The sequence below is a fragment of the Manis pentadactyla genome, chromosome 2 (assembly GCF_030020395.1).
Source record: "Manis pentadactyla isolate mManPen7 chromosome 2, mManPen7.hap1, whole genome shotgun sequence".
In the NCBI taxonomy this organism is placed as follows: Eukaryota; Metazoa; Chordata; class Mammalia; order Pholidota; family Manidae; genus Manis; species Manis pentadactyla.
Genome location: NC_080020.1, coordinates 20,132,183 through 20,154,571, shown reverse-complemented (window position 1 = coordinate 20,154,571; position 22,389 = coordinate 20,132,183).

Below are 22,389 nucleotides of genomic sequence, written 5' to 3'. Positions count from 1 at the left end.
CTTATGCAAAAACAAACCGACAATTGCAGGCGCGCCGGTCGGGCGGTGGGCAGGGGCGTTGGGCATGGGCGGGGCCGAAGGCGCCGCGGGGCGGAGCCAGGAGGTGGCGAGGGGCGGGCGCGCCGGGCGCGGGGAGCTGTCAGCGGCCGCTCTCACAGGGCCGCCTCGCTGGCTGCACCCTTCCGCCAGGAGGAGGCCTTCAGGGAACTTGGGCGGCGGCGGCGGTTCGCTGCTTCCTGGGGAGGGAGGAGCGTTCGTGTGAGCGAGGCCAGGCAGGAGGCCTACACTCGAGCGCCTCCCGAGCCCGTGCCCGCGCCCACACCCGCACCCGCTGGTCCCCAGCCCGGAGGTTCCTCGAGGTCGCCTCGGAGGCGGGCCCCGGTGGCGGCGGCGGGCCCTGGCGGAAGCGGCTCAGCAGACAAGCGGCCTCAGGGTACCGGGCGCCGCCGGGGCCGCCGCGCAGGTGCCTTGGCAAAATGACCCCGGGGTCACCGCGGCGCGGTGCCTGATGGGGGAGGCCGGGGAGCCCCTGCGGACCAACCGAGAGAGCTCAGCAGCTTGCAGGGACAGGCGCGATGCCCGCTGGGAGCTCACCCTGCTGCAACCCTCGCCTCCCTTTTTTATTTTTCCTGGCTTTCATCGTTATCTAGTCAGGAATCCGCGGGTTTCTTTTCACTCTCATTAATCAACAATTATATGAGCAATATTAGAGTTAGTAGACTCCCCAGATCATCAAGTTCCCTCCCTACCGCATACCCTATTAGAGTCACTATCCGTCAGCATAGTACGATTCTATAGAATCACTACTTGACTTCTCTGTATTACACTGACTTCCACGTGGAACCCCTCCCACATTATGGCAGCTAATCTTAAGTCCCCCTTTCCACCCTTCTGCTTCCCTTCCCAACCAGCCTTCCTAGACGCTTACCTTTGGAAAATTGGTGATGGGGGGAGTCTAGTAAACATAATGTTACCCATGTAATTGGAGATTAATGACAAGTAAATAAATAAATAAATGATAGAATGCAGCAGCCCAGTTTTCAAAAGACATGTGCGCCCCTATGTCTATCACAGCACTATTCACAATAGCCAAGCTAACTGTCCATCAGAAGATGAGCAGTGGAATATTATTAGGCCCTATGAAGAACAGAAATCCCATCACCTGCAACAACATGGATGGAGCTAGAGGGTATTATGCACAGTGAAATAAACCCAGTGGAGAAAGACAAGTATGAAATGATTTCAACAACCTTTGGAAAAAGAAATCCAAGAGAAACTGCATGAACAAAACGGCACTAGATTCACAGAACCCAAGAAGACACTGACAGTTACCAAAGGGCAAGGGAATGTGGTGGATAGTTGAGAATGGAGGGATAATGGGAGAGGGAAAGAAAGCGTGCATTACGATTAGCACGTATAATGTGGGAGCGGGGTCACAGGGAGGGCTGTACAACACAGAGAAGACAACTAGTGATTCCACAGTATCTTTTTATGCTCATGGACAGTGACTGCAATGGGGTATCTTCCGGGAATCTTCGTGATCGGGGGAGTCAAGTAAATATAATGTTACTCATGCAATTGTATAATAATGACAGATAGATAGGTAGTTAGATAGATGGAAAGACAGATAAATGAACGAATGCATAAATAAATAAATAAATACATATAAAGGAAGACAGAAAGAAAGTTAGATAGAATGATAGAGAGACTAAAAAGTAGATGGATAGATAGATAGATGGATAAATAGATAGATACATAGATAGAAAGACAGATGAATGAATACATGACTAAATAAATACATACATGAGAGGGAAGGAAGGAAGGAAGGAAGGAAGGAAGGAGGGATGGAGGGAGGAAGGAAGGAAGGAAAGAAAGAAGGAAGGAAGGAGTAAAGCAACAGCCCAGTTTTAAAAATCTACAATTATATGAGCTACATGATGGTTACTACACTCCCCAGATCAAGTCCACGCAACATACTCCATTACAGTCAGTGTCCATCAGCTTAGCAAGATGCTACAGAATCACTACTTAAACTCTCTGTACTATACTGACTTTCCCGTGGGACCTCCCCACACATAACGTGAGCTGGTCGTAATGCCCCCTGTACACCCTTCTGCCTCCCTTCCCAACCAGCCTTCCTAGTCCCTTACTTTCATAAATTAGTGATGGGGAGGGTCAAGTAAACATAATGTTACTCATGTAGTTGTAGACTAATGATAAATAAACAATAAGTAAGGAAGTACATACATGAATACATACATAAAAAATAAATAATAGAATACAGCAGACCAGTTTAGAAGAGACATTTGCACCCCTATGTTTATCACAGCACTATACACAATAGCCAAGGTAAGTGTCCATCAGTAGATGAACAGTGGAATATTATTCAGCCAGAGGAAGGAAACCAATCCTACCATTTACAACAACATGGATGGAGCTAGAGGGTATTATGCTCAGTGAAATAAGCCACGCAGAAAACAAAAAATGTCAAATGATTTCACTCACCTATGGAGTATAAAAACAAGAAAGAGAGTGAAAGAACAAGACAGTAGTAGCCTCACCGAACCCAGGAAGGGACTCACGGTTACGAACGGGAATGTGACTGAGGAGGATGGTTTGGAAAGGAGAGAAGAGAGGGAAAATGGGGCATTACGAGTAGCACACATAATGTGGGCAGGCGGCAGGTATGGTCAAGGGAGTATAACACAGCAAAGATCAGTAGCACTTCTACAGCATATTCCTGGGCTGATGGACATTGACTCTTAAGGGCTATGTGTGGGGGGGACTTGGTAATGGGGGTAGTCTAACAACCATAATGCTGCTCATGGAACTGTTTAGTACTGACACCAAAATAAAAGGAAACACACAGTACCTTGGGTCTGGATTCCAATTTTACCTGATGCTGTCAAGTTGGTCAGTGTCCACCTCACCAGAATCACAGCTGCTCCTCTAAGCATACACATTCTGTCTCTAGGAAAGAGGCACCACTGTGACATCATGGAATTTCCAGACAACAGTGCTGCTCTTGCAAACTCCACCCCCATGGCGGGCACTGCCCAGCCGTGGGGAGCTGCATCACAATTTGAACAGGGAATATTATTCACCATATAAATAATGATTTCACTCGTGATGGGAGTATCAGAACAAAGAAAAAACTGAAGGAGAAAACATGAGCAGTCTCACAGAAACCAGGAATGGACTACAAGTTACCAAAGGGAAAGAGACCGGGGTGGATAGTTGGGAAAGAAGGGATAAAGGGAGAGGGAAAGAAAGTGTGCTTTACGATTAGCATGTATAATGTGGGAGGGGGGGTCACAGGGAGGGCTGTACAACACAGAGAAGACAAGTAGTGTTTCTACAGTGTCTTACTATGCTCATGGACAGTGACTGCAAAGGGGCATGTGGGGGAATCTTCATGATGGGGGGAGTCTAATAAACATAATGTTACTCATGTAATTGTGTATTAATGACAGAAAGATAGACAGGAAGATAGATTAATAGATATAGATAGAGAAGAAATGAATTAATGCATGAATAAATAAATATATATGTACATGAACACATACATAAAGAAAGAAAGCAGAAGCCCAGCTGAAAAAAGACACACAAACCCCTGTGTTTACCACAGCACTATTAACAACAGCCAATCCACAATAACAGGAGCTACATTAAGGTTACTACATGCCCCAGATAAAGTCCACCAAACATACCACATTACAGTCACTGTCTGTCAGCATAGTAAGATGCTATAGAATTACTATTTGAACTCTCTGTACTATACAGACTTCCGCACGGGAGGTACCCACACACTATGTGAGCTAATCATAATGCCCCCTGTTCACCCTTCTCCCTCCCTTCACAACCAGTCTTTCTAGTCCCTTAAGCTTTGGTAAATTGGTGATGGATGGTGTCTACTAAACATAATGTTACTCATGTAGTTGTTGACTAATGACAAATGAGTAAATAATAAATAAGCAAGAATATAAATGAATACATACATACATACATAAAAAAATAAATAATAAAATGCAGCAGTCCAGTTTAAAACAGACATGTGCACCCGTATGTTTAACACACCACTATTTATAATAACCAAGCTAAGTGTCCAACAGAAGATGAAAAGTGCAATTTTATTCGGCCAAAACAAAACAAGAAATCCTACCATTTACAACAACATGGATGGAGCTAGAGGGTAATATGCACAGAGAAATAACCCAGGCGCAGAAAGACAGGTATCAAATGATATCACTAACCTCTCAGAAGGAGAAGCAAGAGAAACGGAGTGAGCAAAGCAGCACCAGATTCATAGAAGCCAAGAATGGACTAACATTTACCAAAGGGAAAGAGACCGGTGTGGATAGCTGGGACTGGACGGATAAGGGGAGAGGGAAAGAAAGCGTGCATTGCGATTAGCACGTATAATGTGGGAGGGGGGTCCCAGAGAGGCCTGTACATCACAGAGAAGACAAGTAGTGATCTTACAGCATCTTACGATGCTGATGGACAGTGACTGTGAAGGGGTATGTGGGGAGATCTTGGTGAAGGGGGGAGCCTAGTAAACATAATGTCCTCCATGTAATTGTAGATTAATGATACCAAAATATAAAAAAAATGATAAATTGAATTAAGGAATGCAGAAAAGTGGAGACGTTTCATAAAAGAAGAGATACAAATGGCCAAAGAGTCCATGGAAAAAAATTCAGCAACAGTAGTCATCAAAGAAAAGCAAATTAAAATAACAGTGTGACATCCCAATTATGTTAGAATGATTCAAAAGAACAAAAACTGACACTGCCAGACCTCAACTGTTGATCAATCTGGTGGGCATGTAAAATGGTATACCATTTTGGGGAAAAGATCTGGCAGTTTGGATAAACTTAAAAACATACTGACCTTATGGCCCTGCAATTCCACTTGTAGGCTTTTACTCAAATGAAAATGGGTGCTTATGCTTACAAAAAGACCTATACACAAACCTTCTCAGAGACTATATTCATAGTAGGCCAAACTAAAAACAGGCTTCTTAAAACATCTGTGGTTTATTCATAGAAAGAAGTACTACTCATCAATAGAAAGGACTGAATCACCAATACAAGATGATAGAATCTCACAGACATGTTGTGTAAAAAACCTTATGCAAAAACAAACCGACAATTGCAGGCGCGCCGGTCGGGCGGTGGGCAGGGGCGTTGGGCATGGGCGGGGCCGAAGGCGCCGCGGGGCGGAGCCAGGAGGTGGCGAGGGGCGGGCGCGCCGGGCGCGGGGAGCTGTCAGCGGCCGCTCTCACAGGGCCGCCTCGCTGGCTGCACCCTTCCGCCAGGAGGAGGCCTTCAGGGAACTTGGGCGGCGGCGGCGGTTCGCTGCTTCCTGGGGAGGGAGGAGCGTTCGTGTGAGCGAGGCCAGGCAGGAGGCCTACACTCGAGCGCCTCCCGAGCCCGTGCCCGCGCCCACACCCGCACCCGCTGGTCCCCAGCCCGGAGGTTCCTCGAGGTCGCCTCGGAGGCGGGCCCCGGTGGCGGCGGCGGGCCCTGGCGGAAGCGGCTCAGCAGACAAGCGGCCTCAGGGTACCGGGCGCCGCCGGGGCCGCCGCGCAGGTGCCTTGGCAAAATGACCCCGGGGTCACCGCGGCGCGGTGCCTGATGGGGGAGGCCGGGGAGCCCCTGCGGACCAACCGAGAGAGCTCAGCAGCTTGCAGGGACAGGCGCGACGCCCGCTGGGAGCTCACCCTGCTGCAACCCTCGCCTCCCTTTTTTATTTTTCCTGGCTTTCATCGTTATCTAGTCAGGAATCCGCGGGTTTCTTTTCACTCTCATTAATCAACAATTATATGAGCAATATTAGAGTTAGTAGACTCCCCAGATCATCAAGTTCCCTCCCTACCGCATACCCTATTAGAGTCACTATCCGTCAGCATAGTACGATTCTATAGAATCACTACTTGACTTCTCTGTATTACACTGACTTCCACGTGGAACCCCTCCCACATTATGGCAGCTAATCTTAAGTCCCCCTTTCCACCCTTCTGCTTCCCTTCCCAACCAGCCTTCCTAGACGCTTACCTTTGGAAAATTGGTGATGGGGGGAGTCTAGTAAACATAATGTTACCCATGTAATTGGAGATTAATGACAAGTAAATAAATAAATAAATGATAGAATGCAGCAGCCCAGTTTTCAAAAGACATGTGCGCCCCTATGTCTATCACAGCACTATTCACAATAGCCAAGCTAACTGTCCATCAGAAGATGAGCAGTGGAATATTATTAGGCCCTATGAAGAACAGAAATCCCATCACTTGCAACAACATGGATGGAGCTAGAGGGTATTATGCACAGTGAAATAAACCCAGTGGAGAAAGACAAGTATGAAATGATTTCAACAACCTTTGGAAAAGGAAATCCAAGAGAAACTGCATGAACAAAACGGCACTAGATTCACAGAACCCAAGAAGACACTGACAGTTACCAAAGGGCAAGGGAATGTGGTGGATAGTTGAGAATGGAGGGATAATGGGAGAGGGAAAGAAAGCGTGCATTACGATTAGCACGTATAATGTGGGAGCGGGGTCACAGGGAGGGCTGTACAACACAGAGAAGACAACTAGTGATTCCACAGTATCTTTTTATGCTCATGGACAGTGACTGCAATGGGGTATCTTCCGGGAATCTTCGTGATCGGGGGAGTCAAGTAAATATAATGTTACTCATGCAATTGTATAATAATGACAGATAGATAGGTAGTTAGATAGATGGAAAGACAGATAAATGAACGAATGCATAAATAAATAAATAAATACATATAAAGGAAGACAGAAAGGAAGTTAGATAGAATGATAGAGAGACTAAAAAGTAGATGGATAGATAGATAGATGGATAAATAGATAGATACATAGATAGAAAGACAGATGAATGAATACATGACTAAATAAATACGTACATGAGAGGGAAGGAAGGAAGGAAGGAAGGAAGGAGGGATGGAGGGAGGAAGGAAGGAAGGAAAGAAAGAAGGAAGGAAGGAGTAAAGCAACAGCCCAGTTTTAAAAATCTACAATTATATGAGCTACATGATGGTTACTACACTCCCCAGATCAAGTCCACGCAACATACTCCATTACAGTCAGTGTCCATCAGCTTAGCAAGATGCTACAGAATCACTACTTAAACTCTCTGTACTATACTGACTTTCCCGTGGGACCTCCCCACACATAACGTGAGCTGGTCGTAATGCCCCCTGTACACCCTTCTGCCTCCCTTCCCAACCAGCCTTCCTAGTCCCTTACTTTCATAAATTAGTGATGGGGAGGGTCAAGTAAACATAATGTTACTCATGTAGTTGTAGACTAATGATAAATAAACAATAAGTAAGGAAGTACATACATGAATACATACATAAAAAATAAATAATAGAATACAGCAGACCAGTTTAGAAGAGACATTTGCACCCCTATGTTTATCACAGCACTATACACAATAGCCAAGGTAAGTGTCCATCAGTAGATGAACAGTGGAATATTATTCAGCCAGAGGAAGGAAACCAATCCTACCATTTACAACAACATGGATGGAGCTAGAGGGTATTATGCTCAGTGAAATAAGCCACGCAGAAAACAAAAAATGTCAAATGATTTCACTCACCTATGGAGTATAAAAACAAGAAAGAGAGTGAAAGAACAAGACAGTAGTAGCCTCACCGAACCCAGGAAGGGACTCACGGTTACGAACGGGAATGTGACTGAGGAGGATGGTTTGGAAAGGAGAGAAGAGAGGGAAAATGGGGCATTACGAGTAGCACACATAATGTGGGCAGGCGGCAGGTATGGTCAAGGGAGTATAACACAGCAAAGATCAGTAGCACTTCTACAGCATATTCCTGGGCTGATGGACATTGACTCTTAAGGGCTATGTGTGGGGGGGACTTGGTAATGGGGGTAGTCTAACAACCATAATGCTGCTCATGGAACTGTTTAGTACTGACACCAAAATAAAAGGAAACACACAGTACCTTGGGTCTGGATTCCAATTTTACCTGATGCTGTCAAGTTGGTCAGTGTCCACCTCACCAGAATCACAGCTGCTCCTCTAAGCATACACATTCTGTCTCTAGGAAAGAGGCACCACTGTGACATCATGGAATTTCCAGACAACAGTGCTGCTCTTGCAAACTCCACCCCCATGGCGGGCACTGCCCAGCCGTGGGGAGCTGCATCACAATTTGAACAGGGAATATTATTCACCATATAAATAATGATTTCACTCGTGATGGGAGTATCAGAACAAAGAAAAAACTGAAGGAGAAAACATGAGCAGTCTCACAGAAACCAGGAATGGACTACAAGTTACCAAAGGGAAAGAGACCGGGGTGGATAGTTGGGAAAGAAGGGATAAAGGGAGAGGGAAAGAAAGTGTGCTTTACGATTAGCATGTATAATGTGGGAGGGGGGGTCACAGGGAGGGCTGTACAACACAGAGAAGACAAGTAGTGTTTCTACAGTGTCTTACTATGCTCATGGACAGTGACTGCAAAGGGGCATGTGGGGGAATCTTCATGATGGGGGGAGTCTAATAAACATAATGTTACTCATGTAATTGTGTATTAATGACAGAAAGATAGACAGGAAGATAGATTAATAGATATAGATAGAGAAGAAATGAATTAATGCATGAATAAATAAATATATATGTACATGAACACATACATAAAGAAAGAAAGCAGAAGCCCAGCTGAAAAAAGACACACAAACCCCTGTGTTTACCACAGCACTATTAACAACAGCCAATCCACAATAACAGGAGCTACATTAAGGTTACTACATGCCCCAGATAAAGTCCACCAAACATACCACATTACAGTCACTGTCTGTCAGCATAGTAAGATGCTATAGAATTACTATTTGAACTCTCTGTACTATACAGACTTCCGCACGGGAGGTACCCACACACTATGTGAGCTAATCATAATGCCCCCTGTTCACCCTTCTCCCTCCCTTCACAACCAGTCTTTCTAGTCCCTTAAGCTTTGGTAAATTGGTGATGGATGGTGTCTACTAAACATAATGTTACTCATGTAGTTGTTGACTAATGACAAATGAGTAAATAATAAATAAGCAAGAATATAAATGAATACATACATACATACATAAAAAAATAAATAATAAAATGCAGCAGTCCAGTTTAAAACAGACATGTGCACCCGTATGTTTAACACACCACTATTTATAATAACCAAGCTAAGTGTCCAACAGAAGATGAAAAGTGCAATTTTATTCGGCCAAAACAAAACAAGAAATCCTACCATTTACAACAACATGGATGGAGCTAGAGGGTAATATGCACAGAGAAATAACCCAGGCGCAGAAAGACAGGTATCAAATGATATCACTAACCTCTCAGAAGGAGAAGCAAGAGAAACTGAGTGAGCAAAGCAGCACCAGATTCATAGAAGCCAAGAATGGACTAACATTTACCAAAGGGAAAGAGACCGGTGTGGATAGCTGGGACTGGACGGATAAGGGGAGAGGGAAAGAAAGCGTGCATTGCGATTAGCACGTATAATGTGGGAGGGGGGTCCCAGAGAGGCCTGTACATCACAGAGAAGACAAGTAGTGATCTTACAGCATCTTACGATGCTGATGGACAGTGACTGTGAAGGGGTATGTGGGGAGATCTTGGTGAAGGGGGGAGCCTAGTAAACATAATGTCCTCCATGTAATTGTAGATTAATGATACCAAAATATAAAAAAAATGATAAATTGAATTAAGGAATGCAGAAAAGTGGAGACGTTTCATAAAAGAAGAGATACAAATGGCCAAAGAGTCCATGGAAAAAAATTCAGCAACAGTAGTCATCAAAGAAAAGCAAATTAAAATAACAGTGTGACATCCCAATTATGTTAGAATGATTCAAAAGAACAAAAACTGACACTGCCAGACCTCAACTGTTGATCAATCTGGTGGGCATGTAAAATGGTATACCATTTTGGGGAAAAGATCTGGCAGTTTGGATAAACTTAAAAACATACTGACCTTATGGCCCTGCAATTCCACTTGTAGGCTTTTACTCAAATGAAAATGGGTGCTTATGCTTACAAAAAGACCTATACACAAACCTTCTCAGAGACTATATTCATAGTAGGCCAAACTAAAAACAGGCTTCTTAAAACATCTGTGGTTTATTCATAGAAAGAAGTACTACTCATCAATAGAAAGGACTGAATCACCAATACAAGATGATAGAATCTCACAGACATGTTGTGTAAAAAACCTTATGCAAAAACAAACCGACAATTGCAGGCGCGCCGGTCGGGCGGTGGGCAGGGGCGTTGGGCATGGGCTGGGCCGAAGGCGCCGCGGGGTGGAGCCAGGAGGTGGCGAGGGGCGGGCGCGCCGGGCGCGGGGAGCTGTCAGCGGCCGCTCTCACAGGGCCGCCTCGCTGGCTGCACCCTTCCGCCAGGAGGAGGCCTTCAGGGAACTTGGGCGGCGGCGGCGGTTCGCTGCTTCCTGGGGAGGGAGGAGCGTTCGTGCGAGCGAGGCCAGGCAGGAGGCCTACACTCGAGCGCCTCCCGAGCCCGTGCCCGCGCCCACACCCGCACCCGCTGGTCCCCAGCCCGGAGGTTCCTCGAGGTCGCCTCGGAGGCGGGCCCCGGTGGCGGCGGCGGGCCCTGGCGGAAGCGGCTCAGCAGACAAGCGGCCTCAGGGTACCGGGCGCCGCCGGGGCCGCCGCGCAGGTGCCTTGGCAAAATGACCCCGGGGTCACCGCGGCGCGGTGCCTGATGGGGGAGGCCGGGGAGCCCCTGCGGACCAACCGAGAGAGCTCAGCAGCTTGCAGGGACAGGCGCGACGCCCGCTGGGAGCTCACCCTGCTGCAACCCTCGCCTCCCTTTTTTATTTTTCCTGGCTTTCATCGTTATCTAGTCAGGAATCCGCGGGTTTCTTTTCACTCTCATTAATCAACAATTATATGAGCAATATTAGAGTTAGTAGACTCCCCAGATCATCAAGTTCCCTCCCTACCGCATACCCTATTAGAGTCACTATCCGTCAGCATAGTACGATTCTATAGAATCACTACTTGACTTCTCTGTATTACACTGACTTCCACGTGGAACCCCTCCCACATTATGGCAGCTAATCTTAAGTCCCCCTTTCCACCCTTCTGCTTCCCTTCCCAACCAGCCTTCCTAGACGCTTACCTTTGGAAAATTGGTGATGGGGGGAGTCTAGTAAACATAATGTTACCCATGTAATTGGAGATTAATGACAAGTAAATAAATAAATAAATGATAGAATGCAGCAGCCCAGTTTTCAAAAGACATGTGCGCCCCTATGTCTATCACAGCACTATTCACAATAGCCAAGCTAACTGTCCATCAGAAGATGAGCAGTGGAATATGATTAGGCCCTATGAAGAACAGAAATCCCATCACTTGCAACAACATGGATGGAGCTAGAGGGTATTATGCACAGTGAAATAAACCCAGTGGAGAAAGACAAGTATGAAATGATTTCAACAACCTTTGGAAAAGGAAATCCAAGAGAAACTGCATGAACAAAACGGCACTAGATTCACAGAACCCAAGAAGACACTGACAGTTACCAAAGGGCAAGGGAATGTGGTGGATAGTTGAGAATGGAGGGATAATGGGAGAGGGAAAGAAAGCGTGCATTACGATTAGCACGTATAATGTGGGAGCGGGGTCACAGGGAGGGCTGTACAACACAGAGAAGACAACTAGTGATTCCACAGTATCTTTTTATTCTCATGGACAGTGACTGCAATGGGGTATCTTCCAGGAATCTTCGTGATCGGGGGAGTCAAGTAAATATAATGTTACTCATGCAATTGTATAATAATGACAGATAGATAGGTAGTTAGATAGATGGAAAGACAGATAAATGAACGAATGCATAAATAAATAAATAAATACATATAAAGGAAGACAGAAAGAAAGTTAGATAGAATGATAGAGAGACTAAAAAGTAGATGGATAGATAGATAGATGGATAAATAGATAGATACATAGATAGAAAGACAGATGAATGAATACATGACTAAATAAATACATACATGAGAGGGAAGGAAGGAAGGAAGGAAGGAAGGAGGGATGGAGGGAGGAAGGAAGGAAGGAAAGAAAGAAGGAAGGAAGAAGTAAAGCAACAGCCCAGTTTTAAAAATCTACAATTATATGAGCTACATGATGGTTACTACACTCCCCAGATCAAGTCCACGCAACATACTCCATTACAGTCAGTGTCCATCAGCTTAGCAAGATGCTACAGAATCACTACTTAAACTCTCTGTACTATACTGACTTTCCCGTGGGACCTCCCCACACATAACGTGAGCTGGTCGTAATGCCCCCTGTACACCCTTCTGCCTCCCTTCCCAACCAGCCTTCCTAGTCCCTTACTTTCATAAATTAGTGATGGGGAGGGTCAAGTAAACATAATGTTACTCATGTAGTTGTAGACTAATGATAAATAAACAATAAGTAAGGAAGTACATACATGAATACATACATAAAAAATAAATAATAGAATACAGCAGACCAGTTTAGAAGAGACATTTGCACCCCTATGTTTATCACAGCACTATACACAATAGCCAAGGTAAGTGTCCATCAGTAGATGAACAGTGGAATATTATTCAGCCAGAGGAAGGAAACCAATCCTACCATTTACAACAACATGGATGGAGCTAGAGGGTATTATGCTCAGTGAAATAAGCCACGCAGAAAACAAAAAATGTCAAATGATTTCACTCACCTATGGAGTATAAAAACAAGAAAGAGAGTGAAAGAACAAGACAGTAGTAGCCTCACCGAACCCAGGAAGGGACTCACGGTTACGAACGGGAATGTGACTGAGGAGGATGGTTTGGAAAGGAGAGAAGAGAGGGAAAATGGGGCATTACGAGTAGCACACATAATGTGGGCAGGCGGCAGGTATGGTCAAGGGAGTATAACACAGCAAAGATCAGTAGCACTTCTACAGCATATTCCTGGGCTGATGGACATTGACTCTTAAGGGCTATGTGTGGGGGGGACTTGGTAATGGGGGTAGTCTAACAACCATAATGCTGCTCATGGAACTGTTTAGTACTGACACCAAAATAAAAGGAAACACACAGTACCTTGGGTCTGGATTCCAATTTTACCTGATGCTGTCAAGTTGGTCAGTGTCCACCTCACCAGAATCACAGCTGCTCCTCTAAGCATACACATTCTGTCTCTAGGAAAGAGGCACCACTGTGACATCATGGAATTTCCAGACAACAGTGCTGCTCTTGCAAACTCCACCCCCATGGCGGGCACTGCCCAGCCGTGGGGAGCTGCATCACAATTTGAACAGGGAATATTATTCACCATATAAATAATGATTTCACTCGTGATGGGAGTATCAGAACAAAGAAAAAACTGAAGGAGAAAACATGAGCAGTCTCACAGAAACCAGGAATGGACTACAAGTTACCAAAGGGAAAGAGACCGGGGTGGATAGTTGGGAAAGAAGGGATAAAGGGAGAGGGAAAGAAAGTGTGCTTTACGATTAGCATGTATAATGTGGGATGGGGGGTCACAGGGAGGGCTGTACAACACAGAGAAGACAAGTAGTGTTTCTACAGTGTCTTACTATGCTCATGGACAGTGACTGCAAAGGGGCATGTGGGGGAATCTTCATGATGGGGGGAGTCTAATAAACATAATGTTACTCATGTAATTGTGTATTAATGACAGAAAGATAGACAGGAAGATAGATTAATAGATATAGATAGAGAAGAAATGAATTAATGCATGAATAAATAAATATATATGTACATGAACACATACATAAAGAAAGAAAGCAGAAGCCCAGCTGAAAAAAGACACACAAACCCCTGTGTTTACCACAGCACTATTAACAACAGCCAATCCACAATAACAGGAGCTACATTAAGGTTACTACATGCCCCAGATAAAGTCCACCAAACATACCACATTACAGTCACTGTCCGTCAGCATAGTAAGATGCTATAGAATTACTATTTGAACTCTCTATACTATACAGACTTCCGCACGGGAGGTACCCACACACTATGTGAGCTAATCATAATGCCCCCTGTTCACCCTTCTCCCTCCCTTCACAACCAGTCTTTCTAGTCCCTGAAGCTTTGGTAAATTGGTGATGGATGGTGTCTACTAAACATAATGTTACTCATGTAGTTGTTGACTAATGACAAATGAGTAAATAATAAATAAGCAAGAACATAAATGAATACATACATACATAAATAAATAAATAAATAATAAAATGCAGCAGTCCAGTTTAAAACAGACATGTGCACCCCTATGTTTAACACACCACTATTTATAATAACCAAGCTAAGTGTCCAACAGAAGATGAAAAGTGCAATTTTATTCGGCCAAAACAAAACAAGAAATCCTACCATTTACAACAACATGGATGGAGCTAGAGGGTAATATGCACAGAGAAATAACCCAGGCGCAGAAAGACAGGTATCAAATGATATCACTAACCTCTCAGAAGGAGAAGCAAGAGAAACTGAGTGAGCAAAGCAGCACCAGATTCATAGAAGCCAAGAATGGACTAACATGTACCAAAGGGAAAGAGACCGGTGTGGATAGCTGGGACTGGACGGATAAGGGGAGAGGGAAAGAAAGCGTGCATTGCGATTAGCACGTATAATGTGGGAGGGGGGTCCCAGAGAGGCCTGTACATCACAGAGAAGACAAGTAGTGATCTTACAGCATCTTACTATGCTGATGGACAGTGACTGTGAAGGGGTATGTGGGGAGATCTTGGTGAAGGGGGGAGCCTAGTAAACATAATGTCCTCCATGTAATTGTAGATTAATGATACCAAAATATAAAAAAAATGATAAATTGAATTAAGGAATGCAGAAAAGTGGAGACGTTTCATAAAAGAAGAGATACAAATGGCCAAAGAGTCCATGGAAAAAAATTCAGCAACAGTAGTCATCAAAGAAAAGCAAATTAAAATAACAGTGTGACATCCCAATTATGTTAGAATGATTCAAAAGAACAAAAACTGACACTGCCAGACCTCAACTGTTGATCAATCTGGTGGGCATGTAAAATGGTATACCATTTTGGGGAAAAGATCTGGCAGTTTGGATAAACTTAAAAACATACTGACCTTATGGCCCTGCAATTCCACTTGTAGGCTTTTACTCAAATGAAAATGGGTGCTTATGCTTACAAAAAGACCTATACACAAACCTTCTCAGAGACTATATTCATAGTAGGCCAAACTAAAAACAGGCTTCTTAAAACATCTGTGGTTTATTCATAGAAAGAAGTACTACTCATCAATAGAAAGGACTGAATCACCAATACAAGATGATAGAATCTCACAGACATGTTGTGTAAAAAACCTTATGCAAAAACAAACCGACAATTGCAGGCGCGCCGGTCGGGCGGTGGGCAGGGGCGTTGGGCATGGGCGGGGCCGAAGGCGCCGCGGGGCGGAGCCAGGAGGTGGCGAGGGGCGGGCGCGCCGGGCGCGGGGAGCTGTCAGCGGCCGCTCTCACAGGGCCGCCTCGCTGGCTGCACCCTTCCGCCAGGAGGAGGCCTTCAGGGAACTTGGGCGGCGGCGGCGGTTCGCTGCTTCCTGGGGAGGGAGGAGCGTTCGTGTGAGCGAGGCCAGGCAGGAGGCCTACACTCGAGCGCCTCCCGAGCCCGTGCCCGCGCCCACACCCGCACCCGCTGGTCCCCAGCCCGGAGGTTCCTCGAGGTCGCCTCGGAGGCGGGCCCCGGTGGCGGCGGCGGGCCCTGGCGGAAGCGGCTCAGCAGACAAGCGGCCTCAGGGTACCGGGCGCCGCCGGGGCCGCCGCGCAGGTGCCTTGGCAAAATGACCCCGGGGTCACCGCGGCGCGGTGCCTGATGGGGGAGGCCGGGGAGCCCCTGCGGACCAACCGAGAGAGCTCAGCAGCTTGCAGGGACAGGCGCGACGCCCGCTGGGAGCTCACCCTGCTGCAACCCTCGCCTCCCTTTTTTATTTTTCCTGGCTTTCATCGTTATCTAGTCAGGAATCCGCGGGTTTCTTTTCACTCTCATTAATCAACAATTATATGAGCAATATTAGAGTTAGTAGACTCCCCAGATCATCAAGTTCCCTCCCTACCGCATACCCTATTAGAGTCACTATCCGTCAGCATAGTACGATTCTATAGAATCACTACTTGACTTCTCTGTATTACACTGACTTCCACGTGGAACCCCTCCCACATTATGGCAGCTAATCTTAAGTCCCCCTTTCCACCCTTCTGCTTCCCTTCCCAACCAGCCTTCCTAGACGCTTACCTTTGGAAAATTGGTGATGGGGGGAGTCTAGTAAACATAATGTTACCCATGTAATTGGAGATTAATGACAAGTAAATAAATAAATAAATGATAGAATGCAGCAGCCCAGTTTTCAAAAGACATGTGCGCCCCTATGTCTATCACAGCACTATTCACAATAGCCAAGCTAACTGTCCATCAGAAGATGAGCAGTGGAATATTATTAGGCCCTATGAAGAACAGAAATCCCATCACTTGCAACAACATGGATGGAGCTAGAGGGTATTATGCACAGTGAAATAAACCCAGTGGAGAAAGACAAGTATGAAATGATTTCAACAACCTTTGGAAAAGGAAATCCAAGAGAAACTGCATGAACAAAACGGCACTAGATTCACAGAACCCAAGAAGACACTGACAGTTACCAAAGGGCAAGGGAATGTGGTGGATAGTTGAGAATGGAGGGATAATGGGAGAGGGAAAGAAAGCGTGCATTACGATTAGCACGTATAATGTGGGAGCGGGGTCACAGGGAGGGCTGTACAACACAGAGAAGACAACTAGTGATTCCACAGTATCTTTTTATGCTCATGGACAGTGACTGCAATGGGGTATCTTCCGGGAATCTTCGTGATCGGGGGAGTCAAGTAAATATAATGTTACTCATGCAATTGTATAATAATGACAGATAGATAGGTAGTTAGATAGATGGAAAGACAGATAAATGAACGAATGCATAAATAAATAAATAAATACATATAAAGGAAGACAGAAAGAAAGTTAGATAGAATGATAGAGAGACTAAAAAGTAGATGGATAGATAGATAGATGGATAAATAGATAGATACATAGATAGAAAGACAGATGAATGAATACATGACTAAATAAATACGTACATGAGAGGGAAGGAAGGAAGGAAGGAAGGAAGGAGGGATGGAGGGAGGAAGGAAGGAAGGAAAGAAAGAAGGAAGGAAGGAGTAAAGCAACAGCCCAGTTTTAAAAATCTACAATTATATGAGCTACATGATGGTTACTACACTCCCCAGATCAAGTCCACGCAACATACTCCATTACAGTCAGTGTCCATCAGCTTAGCAAGATGCTACAGAATCACTACTTAAACTCTCTGTACTATACTGACTTTCCCGTGGGACCTCCCCACACATAACGTGAGCTGGTCGTAATGCCCCCTGTACACCCTTCTGCCTCCCTTCCCAACCAGCCTTCCTAGTCCCTTACTTTCATAAATTAGTGATGGGGAGGGTCAAGTAAACATAATGTTACTCATGTAGTTGTAGACTAATGATAAATAAACAATAAGTAAGGAAGTACATACATGAATACATACATAAAAAATAAATAATAGAATACAGCAGACCAGTTTAGAAGAGACATTTGCACCCCTATGTTTATCACAGCACTATACACAATAGCCAAGGTAAGTGTCCATCAGTAGATGAACAGTGGAATATTATTCAGCCAGAGGAAGGAAACCAATCCTACCATTTACAACAACATGGATGGAGCTAGAGGGTATTATGCTCAGTGAAATAAGCCACGCAGAAAACAAAAAATGTCAAATGATTTCACTCACCTATGGAGTATAAAAACAAGAAAGAGAGTGAAAGAACAAGACAGTAGTAGCCTCACCGAACCCAGGAAGGGACTCACGGTTACGAACGGGAATGTGACTGAGGAGGATGGTTTGGAAAGGAGAGAAGAGAGGGAAAATGGGGCATTACGAGTAGCACACATAATGTGGGCAGGCGGCAGGTATGGTCAAGGGAGTATAACACAGCAAAGATCAGTAGCACTTCTACAGCATATTCCTGGGCTGATGGACATTGACTCTTAAGGGCTATGTGTGGGGGGGACTTGGTAATGGGGGTAGTCTAACAACCATAATGCTGCTCATGGAACTGTTTAGTACTGACACCAAAATAAAAGGAAACACACAGTACCTTGGGTCTGGATTCCAATTTTACCTGATGCTGTCAAGTTGGTCAGTGTCCACCTCACCAGAATCACAGCTGCTCCTCTAAGCATACACATTCTGTCTCTAGGAAAGAGGCACCACTGTGACATCATGGAATTTCCAGACAACAGTGCTGCTCTTGCAAACTCCACCCCCATGGCGGGCACTGCCCAGCCGTGGGGAGCTGCATCACAATTTGAACAGGGAATATTATTCACCATATAAATAATGATTTCACTTGTGATGGGAGTATCAGAACAAAGAAAAAACTGAAGGAGAAAACATGAGCAGTCTCACAGAAACCAGGAATGGACTACAAGTTACCAAAGGGAAAGAGACCGGGGTGGATAGTTGGGAAAGAAGGGATAAAGGGAGAGGGAAAGAAAGTGTGCTTTACGATTAGCATGTATAATGTGGGAGGGGGGGTCACAGGGAGGGCTGTACAACACAGAGAAGACAAGTAGTGTTTCTACAGTGTCTTACTATGCTCATGGACAGTGACTGCAAAGGGGCATGTGGGGGAATCTTCATGATGGGGGGAGTCTAATAAACATAATGTTACTCATGTAATTGTGTATTAATGACAGAAAGATAGACAGGAAGATAGATTAATAGATATAGATAGAGAAGAAATGAATTAATGCATGAATAAATAAATATATATGTACATGAACACATACATAAAGAAAGAAAGCAGAAGCCCAGCTGAAAAAAGACACACAAACCCCTGTGTTTACCACAGCACTATTAACAACAGCCAATCCACAATAACAGGAGCTACATTAAGGTTACTACATGCCCCAGATAAAGTCCACCAAACATACCACATTACAGTCACTGTCTGTCAGCATAGTAAGATGCTATAGAATTACTATTTGAACTCTCTGTACTATACAGACTTCCGCACGGGAGGTACCCACACACTATGTGAGCTAATCATAATGCCCCCTGTTCACCCTTCTCCCTCCCTTCACAACCAGTCTTTCTAGTCCCTTAAGCTTTGGTAAATTGGTGATGGATGGTGTCTACTAAACATAATGTTACTCATGTAGTTGTTGACTAATGACAAATGAGTAAATAATAAATAAGCAAGAATATAAATGAATACATACATACATACATAAAAAAATAAATAATAAAATGCAGCAGTCCAGTTTAAAACAGACATGTGCACCCGTATGTTTAACACACCACTATTTATAATAACCAAGCTAAGTGTCCAACAGAAGATGAAAAGTGCAATTTTATTCGGCCAAAACAAAACAAGAAATCCTACCATTTACAACAACATGGATGGAGCTAGAGGGTAATATGCACAGAGAAATAACCCAGGCGCAGAAAGACAGGTATCAAATGATATCACTAACCTCTCAGAAGGAGAAGCAAGAGAAACTGAGTGAGCAAAGCAGCACCAGATTCATAGAAGCCAAGAATGGACTAACATTTACCAAAGGGAAAGAGACCGGTGTGGATAGCTGGGACTGGACGGATAAGGGGAGAGGGAAAGAAAGCGTGCATTGCGATTAGCACGTATAATGTGGGAGGGGGGTCCCAGAGAGGCCTGTACATCACAGAGAAGACAAGTAGTGATCTTACAGCATCTTACGATGCTGATGGACAGTGACTGTGAAGGGGTATGTGGGGAGATCTTGGTGAAGGGGGGAGCCTAGTAAACATAATGTCCTCCATGTAATTGTAGATTAATGATACCAAAATATAAAAAAAATGATAAATTGAATTAAGGAATGCAGAAAAGTGGAGACGTTTCATAAAAGAAGAGATACAAATGGCCAAAGAGTCCATGGAAAAAAATTCAGCAACAGTAGTCATCAAAGAAAAGCAAATTAAAATAACAGTGTGACATCCCAATTATGTTAGAATGATTCAAAAGAACAAAAACTGACACTGCCAGACCTCAACTGTTGATCAATCTGGTGGGCATGTAAAATGGTATACCATTTTGGGGAAAAGATCTGGCAGTTTGGATAAACTTAAAAACATACTGACCTTATGGCCCTGCAATTCCACTTGTAGGCTTTTACTCAAATGAAAATGGGTGCTTATGCTTACAAAAAGACCTATACACAAACCTTCTCAGAGACTATATTCATAGTAGGCCAAACTAAAAACAGGCTTCTTAAAACATCTGTGGTTTATTCATAGAAAGAAGTACTACTCATCAATAGAAAGGACTGAATCACCAATACAAGATGATAGAATCTCACAGACATGTTGTGTAAAAAACCTTATGCAAAAACAAACCGACAATTGCAGGCGCGCCGGTCGGGCGGTGGGCAGGGGCGTTGGGCATGGGCGGGGCCGAAGGCGCCGCGGGGTGGAGCCAGGAGGTGGCGAGGGGCGGGCGCGCCGGGCGCGGGGAGCTGTCAGCGGCCGCTCTCACAGGGCCGCCTCGCTGGCTGCACCCTTCCGCCAGGAGGAGGCCTTCAGGGAACTTGGGCGGCGGCGGCGGTTCGCTGCTTCCTGGGGAGGGAGGAGCGTTCGTGTGAGCGAGGCCAGGCAGGAGGCCTACACTCGAGCGCCTCCCGAGCCCGTGCCCGCGCCCACACCCGCACCCGCTGGTCCCCAGCCCGGAGGTTCCTCGAGGTCGCCTCGGAGGCGGGCCCCGGTGGCGGCGGCGGGCCCTGGCGGAAGCGGCTCAGCAGACAAGCGGCCTCAGGGTACCGGGCGCCGCCGGGGCCGCCGCGCAGGTGCCTTGGCAAAATGACCCCGGGGTCACCGCGGCGCGGTGCCTGATGGGGGAGGCCGGGGAGCCCCTGCGGACCAACCGAGAGAGCTCAGCAGCTTGCAGGGACAGGCGCGACGCCCGCTGGGAGCTCACCCTGCTGCAACCCTCGCCTCCCTTTTTTATTTTTCCTGGCTTTCATCGTTATCTAGTCAGGAATCCGCGGGTTTCTTTTCACTCTCATTAATCAACAATTATATGAGCAATATTAGAGTTAGTAGACTCCCCAGATCATCAAGTTCCCTCCCTACCGCATACCCTATTAGAGTCACTATCCGTCAGCATAGTACGATTCTATAGAATCACTACTTGACTTCTCTGTATTACACTGACTTCCACGTGGAACCCCTCCCACATTATGGCAGCTAATCTTAAGTCCCCCTTTCCACCCTTCTGCTTCCCTTCCCAACCAGCCTTCCTAGACGCTTACCTTTGGAAAATTGGTGATGGGGGGAGTCTAGTAAACATAATGTTACCCATGTAATTGGAGATTAATGACAAGTAAATAAATAAATAAATGATAGAATGCAGCAGCCCAGTTTTCAAAAGACATGTGCGCCCCTATGTCTATCACAGCACTATTCACAATAGCCAAGCTAACTGTCCATCAGAAGATGAGCAGTGGAATATGATTAGGCCCTATGAAGAACAGAAATCCCATCACTTGCAACAACATGGATGGAGCTAGAGGGTATTATGCACAGTGAAATAAACCCAGTGGAGAAAGACAAGTATGAAATGATTTCAACAACCTTTGGAAAAGGAAATCCAAGAGAAACTGCATGAACAAAACGGCACTAGATTCACAGAACCCAAGAAGACACTGACAGTTACCAAAGGGCAAGGGAATGTGGTGGATAGTTGAGAATGGAGGGATAATGGGAGAGGGAAAGAAAGCGTGCATTATGATTAGCACGTATAATGTGGGAGCGGGGTCACAGGGAGGGCTGTACAACACAGAGAAGACAACTAGTGATTCCACAGTATCTTTTTATTCTCATGGACAGTGACTGCAATGGGGTATCTTCCGGGAATCTTCGTGATCGGGGGAGTCAAGTAAATATAATGTTACTCATGCAATTGTATAATAATGACAGATAGATAGGTAGTTAGATAGATGGAAAGACAGATAAATGAACGAATGCATAAATAAATAAATAAATACATATAAAGGAAGACAGAAAGAAAGTTAGATAGAATGATAGAGAGACTAAAAAGTAGATGGATAGATAGATAGATGGATAAATAGATAGATACATAGATAGAAAGACAGATGAATGAATACATGACTAAATAAATACATACATGAGAGGGAAGGAAGGAAGGAAGGAAGGAAGGAGGGATGGAGGGAGGAAGGAAGGAAGGAAAGAAAGAAGGAA